Here is a 9,121-nt window from a genome sequence, read left to right as displayed (position 1 = left end):
GCCGTCAACGTCAAGTGCAAGAAGTTTCCTCTGGAACCAAGTGAACCAACCGCGGACATGCCCCCTCAATGGGAAGACGGTCTTCCAGACCTTCCAGATGAGCCGAAAGCTCCCATTGAGTATTTCCGATATTTTTTTTTGACGACAAGCTTCTTGCCGTGATTACAGACCAGTCCGATTTCTGTGCAGTACAAAAGAATTCCAACAAAGCATTACGCCTAACCCGCGCTGAACTAGAGCAGTTTCTTGGCTCCACAATGTATATGTCCATATACAGGCTTCCGCGGTCGCGCATGTACTGGAGCCGCGAGCTGCTAGTAGAAAAAATGACAGAAGTTATATCATGTGACAGGTGGCAAGCCGTAAAGAACAGCCTTCATTTCAACAGCAACAATCTCCTAGAAGCTAATGCTGGCAAAGACAGGCTCTTGAAAATACGACCACTCATATACAATCTGTTGCCCAAATTTCAAATCCTTCCAAAGTCACAGATGCTGGTATTCGACGAGCAAATTGTGCCATTCAAAGGCCGCTCGTCCCTCAAGCAATACGACCCTAGCAAGCCTCACAAGTGGGGCTACAAGATTTCTGTACTTTGCGACATCCACGGACTTTTCTATGACTTCTCTATTTACACAAAGGACATCCGCCCTGTTCCTGGATTACCTGACCTTGGAGCAAGCTCTAATGTTGCGCTCGAGCTTTCGCGCTCCATCCCAGAGAACAAGAGCTACTTGCTCTTTTTTGACAACTGGTTCACATCCACAAAACGGCTGGTAAATTTGCATCAGCGCGGTATTCCAGCCATGGGGGGGAACGGCGCGCGCAAGCTGGATTTCTGGATGCCTACTTCCCAGCGATGCAGAAATGAAGAAGAACGGAAGAGGAAGCTACGTGGGGAGGGAAGCTAATTTTGAAGGAGTCGAAGTCCGAGTAGTGAAGTGGTACGACAGCCAGGGAGTGAATATTGCCAGCACATTCATCAGTGCCGAGCCCCCAGGAAGCTGCCAGTGGTATGACCACAAGAAGAAAGAAAGATGTGAAGTTCAGCAGCCAGCCATTGTGAAGACTTACAACGCTTTTATGGGTGGAGTCGACCTTCTAGATGGGCTCATGACGTACTACAATTTTTTTCTGAAGTCGAAGAAATTCTACCTGCGATATTTTCTTTTCATCTTGTTGACATGGCTGTTGTGAGCAGCTGGCTGCTCTACCGCAGGGATTGCGATGCTCTAGCAATCCCAAAGATAAAGCAACTATATCCTTTAACGTTCAAGGCTTCTCTAGCCAGCTGCCTCTGTAATCAGAACAAGCTTGGACATGATGAAGAAGAGGGGCCGGCCATCTCCGTGGAAGCAGAGCTTGGGAAGAAGAAAAGAAGAGGACCAGCAAATCCACCACCTAATGCTCAAGTCCGTCAAGACAATGTTGGCCACTGGCCTGAAGTGTCGCAGCAATGACAACGGTGCAAAAGGCCTGGCTGCAAAGGCCAACCTGTTTCTTTCTGCACAAAGTGCAAAATTCATCTGTGTATAAAAAAACTTCGAATTGTTTCGTTTCTTTTCACAGGAACTGACATACAAATATGCTGAGCTCAAAGAAATGAGTTCTGAAGCGTGTTTGAAAATAAACATTTTCTGATTCATTACGACCTGTTGTCGCGTTTTCGCGACATAACCGTAACTTTGTTCCTAAAACTTCGACATGCATAAAAGTTGCTGTGTAACTTCTTCATAAGCAGACGATAAAAAGCCACGGGAGTGAGTGAGTGAGTGAAACAACTTTATTTGGTCCACTATAGACGTAAGTTCTTTTTTTTTTTGTTGTTCTTGATGCTGAAATCGGAGACTATCGAACGCATGCACGTTACTGCGCATGCAATGGCGAAAAAGCTTTTGGGAAAAAGTGGTGGTAAACTCGGCTCAGCTGCCATGAGCAACCATCACCGACCACAATGTGCTTTACAGCAGTCGCTGCTGTAATTTTTGAGGGTACGACGATTGCTCGAAAAACAAAATGGCCAATGTGGGGGATGCGAGCATTATGCTAGTGTGAGGACTATGTGAGCAAATACGATAAGTATTTCCAATGAGAAAACCACGTACTCGATATAATGTGTTTCAGAACTCAGTGTTAGTGTTAAATTGTACTGGGTGTCGCAACATGAGACATTTGGTTGGTGGCGCGTACCAGGAATGCTACAGGTCACGCACACATCCACAATTATCTGCAGTTAGAAAAATAACTGTTGCTTCATTATGGCTATGCCAACCCTAGCTATCGTAATTCCTACGTTCAACCGGCGTCCTGCAGTATAGGGAAAGCAGCGAACAGGTGACGACACACGCCGCGGTTCTCATTCATGTTTGGCTGACGGCCTGTAGCGTGGAGGGGAGTAATGCAACCATTCTTTCGAAGCAAGCGTGATAGGCGCGTTAGGGAGTTTGTTGGCGGAAAGTCGCCAAGTAAAATGAAAAGGTCTCGCAGTTTTGACCGAAAGACGAAGCATCGATTGCGATAGCAAATTATTAGACATATATACCAAATAAGGATAGTAGATAGTAGATAGTAGGTAGTAGAAACTCGTAAACATTCACTTACTAACTAAAGTGACAAGAATAGTGTCACGCTTGCACAGGCAAACAAAAACACGTCACTTGTTAAGCGCGGAAACACGCTGTAAAACGCTGGCGTGAGGAAGAGTGGCAGCAGTAGCGAGCGAAATGACCTTCGTGCTTCCTCTCGCTTCAACGCGAACTAAGCGGCGAGAACAGAGCGCAGACGAAGCCATGAGCCCTCCGCGCTCCTAAAATCTCTACTTATGGCAGATCGCTTTCAAGATAAAGATCGCGCGGCGGCTCTCAGCCGCGCCACACGCAGCCGCCACTGCAGTAAAATCTCCCCCCTCCCCCCCCCTCACATCTTCCTCTCTTCTGCGCGCGAGATCAAGCCAACATCTTCGGTTCACTCGCACCTATAGCATACGGCACGCTGCCATGGTGCTATGGCACTTGGACTTTACATAGAAAAGCATGGCGACGGCAACGCCGATTGCCCATATTGTTACTTTTGCAATAAAAGGAAACAAAAGTCAATCAGAATGCGGAAGCTTCGAGCACCGAAGAAACTCCATTTTCTGTTCAGTTTTCGCGCATTTGCTCACATAACACTGAACTCAGAACGCCGTTCCACAGGCCGCTCCGCCATTGATCTCGAATACTACGTGAGGTGGTCCCTTTCTTTATGCACCGAGGTCTTCGCCTTTGTGTGGTGATTTTTGTGCTGCCTATTCTTATATTCAGTGCGCTGATCTTTAAGATTTATGGAATCTTAAAGATCGCCGGTTGCAGATAGCTTAAGCTGGAGTATTCACAGAGGCGGACATTAGTTACGCCAGAAATCGAAACGCATATTCAGCTAATTAACAAAAAATCAATACTCAACCTCTGAATTAGTAACCTGATGGCACATATTGAAATTTACTAATTCTGGCTGGTGGGTTTGCGAGGTGCAGCCACTTATAACGAAATTCCAGTATGGCACCAGTTTGGAAATATGGGCCATCAATGTCGCCATTAAAAATACACTGTTGTTCCACTTACTTCTTTAACAAAACAATCTTTCATGCTTCTTTAGCACAAAATTATGTGGAATGCCCATGTATTTCGTCCCGATTTTTGGGAAATAATATATCGAAACTGGTGTCATCCTAGAGATTTATTTCAAGTGAACATGTCTTGCAAACTCAGCGGCTACAATTCGTAAAGTGCAATATATGCTATAATGCAAATAATTAGGAAGCTAATTAGTGTATTTTTTCTTAATTCGTTCAATATGTGTTTGGATGCCTCGTGCTGGCGATGTCCGCCTCTGCAAATAATAGAACTCAAGGACAAGAATTGTGCTATCGGACATAGGCGACCTTTAATATTTCAGTAAAACTTAAAAAAAAATGACCAGCCTGTACAACGAGTGCGCGCCTTTCGTAATGGAACTACCTCACACTTACTATTTCTTGATTGCTATTCCATACGACAGCTATTGGGCTGTAATACTAAAATCACGACAAAAAACACAGCCAAATACATGAACAGCACTGCAATTGCCACTATCCCTTTCATGTGTCAGTGTTTAACTTGCCTTCTATTTGTTTTACACAATTTTTTTCGTAAATAATTACCTCCGCAGCTAGTGTGTATGGATAGTGGCGTGGAGCACAGTACTGTTTGTTATAATAAAATAGAGGAATATACTTATTGACCTTTTCGCCGCTCTTTCTGACTATTTCTTCCTAGAGTTTCCTGCTTTGCGCCACAATACAGCTGTGCGCCAACTCTCCAACATAGCCCTCTGTCAAGCACATCGCGCCTACCCACGTGGTTATAAAACATTTGAGTGCGCTCGTTTGCTGCAGTTACGCGATCTCTCTGGTCGATAGCTGAAAAGGGCTTCGTCTTCATCGCGTTTCACTGATCACGGTGACGCATATTGAAGAAGCTGTGTGTGTTGAAATTAATAAGCCGGTTACCACGCAAGGCTGTTTGTCAAGGGGAAAACTCGCATCTACAGTCTGCTTTTTCCTCGTGTAGGGCCTCCTCACAGATTTAGTGAAGAAGGGGAGCGCAATGGATGAAAAAAAGTTCTGTCGCCACAATGCCCCCTCCCCCCACCCGACTACTGGCTACCAAGAAGTAATTCAATAGCCTTTACCACCGCGCAACCCTTGCAGAGTATATGTGTGTGCAGAGCCTGCCTATAGTAAGCGTGAAGGTTCATCGAACAGGAACGTTGCTTCAATCTGCTAGTTCGAGGTCGAAAGTATTTTCTTCTCATTACACTTTTCCAGCGTATGTGCAATGACTAAAGAAATAGCAAAATGTATTAACAGCCACTTTGCTCTTCACTCTTACAAAAGTATACAAGCGTATGAACTGCGAAACTTTCGCCTTTCATTCTGTTATACACTGCAGACGATGCAGACCAGCGTTGAACAGCAGGAGAAAGTTAATTGCGACGACAAGAATCGGTTGAGTGCTTATACAGGGCGTCTGTATATAACCTTTGCGAGTACAAGCACGCACTTGTGAGCACACACACACACACACACACACACACACACACACACACACATACACACAAAAGAAAATGTGACGAAGCGCTCAATTATCGCACATGCAAATAAAAACTACCTCTTGTTTATGTGCTTGGTATTATCTTGACGCCCATAGTGATCTGCTCATGGGAACTCGCGCGTCGCTTCGGAATTCCCGCGCTTCTGTGAGTGCTTTCTCACGAGGTTAACTTGTTCTAATCGAGGAGACGAGTTGAATATCGCCACATGATATCTTGGAACATTCTTTACCGCTCCTCTTGAGCATTTCTTTAACCAGGTAGTAGGATTACCGCCATCATCAAGAATGCTCAGTTGTCCCAATAAACAAGTTTCGAGAATCTCGAACATCGAGTGCCTTTAAAACGTTTTTTCGAGAAATGAAACAAAAAAAAAGATGGAGCGAACGCTCGTCGACAGACCTAAAGCAAAATTATTAAAAAAATTATATGAGCATGATTTCTCTTTTTACATGCTAGAATTGAGAAGCGCACTGATAGGGATCACATTTTCTGATTACTACTGGAAAGCACCAAAAGAAAAAAAAAAAGACAGGCATGAGTTCTACTCGCGCTATACAGCCAAGTTATTAGCGATGCCCGTGGGACACTATCCACATGTGCACGTACGCCGCTCTCTATGACACCATGTTCATCGCCGAATCACCCCAAAATTTGCCACTGACGGCATAAAAGCGAAATCAACTTTTCTTTGATGCATAAAGAAAAAATTTATACGGATCCCACTCTCTACGGGAATCGATGTAAGCGGAACTTTCTGCGCTGTTTGCTTTGACTGACGATAATTAGCAATGATGTTGACGGCGAATGTTTAATTTCTTCAACATTTAGTCCAACATAAGTGGGGTGAGTTGATTTTGAACGTTACCTTGCGTGTCCCCCTGCTGCTTGTCTGCGTCGAACATAGAACACACAGGAAGAGGTGTTTGCTTGAGGCGTTATTGTGCGCCATATTTCATAACCTTTCAGATGGTTGAGCATATTCATTGCCTCACATGACACACCGCACCGTGGCAGAAGTTTCGAACTTTAATTTTATTATGGGACTTGACATGATCTCGACCGGCTGAGGTGTGCCTTTACCGCAAGAATCAGGAAACGACTACGAAACCGAGCATCGTGATGATGAAAAAAAAAAAAGGTAGAAAAGAATGTATTCACTTCATTGGTACATGGTTGTGAATCTTATCCGAGTCTCGAGCGGTTCTAACAGGGGAGCCAGGACAGGCTTAAATAACGCTTTGCGGTTTTGTGGTCGTCGACGTCTTCTTGAGTAGCCTGCGGAAATATTAGCGCTTTCGTCAGGTTCTGCCGTCGGCTACCATCTGCCCTTTGGTTTTTCTTCTCTTCGTCCTTCCCTTTGTGTCAGCTCGGGGAATAAAGGGGGTGAAGCTGTTTCGGTGACGAGGGCAATTATGTTGACATAGGGACGCCCGTTTAAACGCTTCTCACACTTGACACGTCGATGTCCAGGCTTATCTTAACAGCCTTTTCGGAGGAGGCAAATTAGCTTGTCATCGGAAGGTACGCCTGAATTTGTCGCCCACTTGACAGGTCGATCATAACAAACTGCAGAAAGCCACAATCTAATTATGAGGCACGCCGTAGCGGCGGACTCCGGATTAATTTTGACACTGTGGTGTTAATTGACGTGTCCCTAAATTTTAGTGCAGGAGCGTTTTTATTTTGGCGCCGTCGAAATGCGGCTGCCGCGGTTGGGATCAAACGCACGACCTCGACAAATGCCATAGAAGCAAAGTTACCGCGGTAGATAGAGAAGTATGGATTTGACGTGTGACTCCTCATGTTGTGTCGCCTAGACCCTACGGCGCGGTTTAATGCGGCTTTGCTTTTGCACGCCCTGCGTATGTTGCCCGCTTGCCAAATTTGGATGGTGTTTATATTTTCAGAAATTGCAGAAACATCTCGTATCACACCTTGAACTTAAATTTATCCCGTTTGTACGCAAGCGCTGTCGTTTCCATAGCAGTAGCGTTTCTTTGCCTTCTCATGCCACCTTTTCCTATCGCCTCCCTTCATCGCTTTATGGAAGAGTGGCCAGGTTTCGCGACTACGTTGGTTTACCCATTCTTTGGCTCCCCTTCCCTCTATCATTCTATCAAGCATCCCTGTAGATTTGCACGTTAGTGTAATGGTAAGCGCTGCAATTTCTGAAATGCTGTGGTCACGGATGATTACAGCTGTCAACAGTCTAATGGGGCGACGCCGAGGGAGTTCCAGAGGACATTGTGCACATTCTGCGCGGTGCAAAGGTCCAACGAGTTTTTCGTGTCGCCTTCCCTCTCTCCCGTGCTCCTGTGATTTACACACACGCTCTGAACAACGTGGTTACCCCCCTCCCCTTCCCCACCCGACGTCATGTGCCAGGCAGCAGCAGCAGTGGGAAAGTTGAAGGAAAAGGTAAAAAAAGCTTCGCTTTAAAAGGCTCGTCATCATGTCTGGCCATATTGAGCTGACAAGCGCCGTGCAAACAATGCGCGCTAGCGAGTGCCGAGGAAAACGCTGAAATTTCAAACAGAACGCCGATTGCGCTTCTGCACGCGGGCGCCGCGTTCCAAGCCGGAGGCATGACGTATACGCGCAAGTGCGCCTAGGTACATGTGTCTTCGCTGTGACGTCGCTCGTAGTGACACGTGACTTCGAGAAATATTCAAGGCGACATCTGTTATCTGTGTAATATGTTGCATCAATAAACTAATTAAGGTTAAGATAAATAAAACACACAAACCGAATGTCTGCGTCCATTTGTTTTACTTCGCAGCGCAGCAGGATAGATGTACTTCCGTTTCGTCTGCTTCATTCCACGTGGTGCAGTCGCGCGCGCAGACATCGAAATTATGCCATTTTCTACCGTGTTCCAGCGCGTTCATGCTCTCTGATCCGCTTGTGTTTGCCTCAATATCTGTGTAGCACTGATTTATATCGCTAGTCAAGTGTTCTCGTGGACAGCGCGCGAAATCGTGTGCAGCTCGAAAAGAGACAAATACAACATCAACGCAAATGCGCCGCGCAGGTAAAAAGCGTGGGGAAAAAATAGGCGGATCCCGCGCACTGTGGGAATCGATGTAAAGGAACCTTTCTGTGCTGTTTGCTTTGATTGGCGATAATTATTGGCGATCTTGACAGTAAGTTCTTAACTTATTTAGCGTTTAGTCCAACACAAGAGCGGCGAGTTGATGCCAAGCGTTACCTTGCGTGCACCACTGCTGTTTGTCAGCGTAGTACAGAGAACACACAGGAAAAGGTGTTTGCTTGATGCGTTGTTGCGCACCACACTTAATAACATGTGAGAGGGTTGAGCGTTGTCATTTCCTCACATGGCACATCGCATCGTGGCAGAAGTATTCAATTTTAATTGCATTATGGGGCTGTACGTGCTAAAACCGCAATATGGTTATGAGGCACGCCGTAATGGCGTACCCCGGGTCAATTTTGACACCGTGGTGTTATTTAACACGTCACTAAATTTAAACGCTCAAGCAGTCTTTATTTCGCCCCCATGGAAATGCGGCTGCCGCGGTCATGATCAAACCTGCGACCTCTAGCAATGCCAGAGGCGACAGCTACTGTGGTAGGCACAGCAGCGTTGATTTGACGTGCGAGTGCTTCCGTAGTGTCGCCTAGACCCTGCGGTGCGCTTTGATGCGGCTCTGCTCCTGTACGGCCTGCGTAAGTCGTCCGCCCGACAAAGTGCATGGTGTTTATTTTCAGAAATTGCAGAAACCTTCAACTTAAGCTTACCGAGCTTGCGCGCAACCGCTGTCATGGCTTTACTATAGTAGTAGCGTGTCCTTGCCTTCTCACGACGCTTTCTCCCTGTCTCACCCCCCCCTCCCATCCTCCCACCCGCAACTCCTCTTGTATGGAACTGCGAGCGAAGAGTTGCACTTGTTTCGCCACCGCGTCGGTTCTACCCATTTTTGTTCACCCTCTCCCCCCTCCTGACTGCCATTCTATCTAGCTGCCCTCT

The 9,121-nt window shown here is 46.2% G+C and overlaps 1 pseudogene; it reads left to right on the top strand.

The window, feature by feature from the left end:
• The first annotated feature begins 257 nt into the window (after window positions 1–257).
• LOC140219069 (piggyBac transposable element-derived protein 2-like) lies at window positions 258–1,303 on the top strand (annotated as a pseudogene).
• The last annotated feature ends 7,818 nt before the right edge of the window (window positions 1,304–9,121 follow it).

This window comes from Dermacentor andersoni, chromosome 6, assembly GCF_023375885.2.
Source record: "Dermacentor andersoni chromosome 6, qqDerAnde1_hic_scaffold, whole genome shotgun sequence".
Classification (NCBI taxonomy): domain Eukaryota; kingdom Metazoa; phylum Arthropoda; class Arachnida; order Ixodida; family Ixodidae; genus Dermacentor; species Dermacentor andersoni.
The sequence above is the reverse complement of the archived record's forward strand: the minus strand, read 5'-3'. Positions and strand labels throughout refer to the sequence as shown.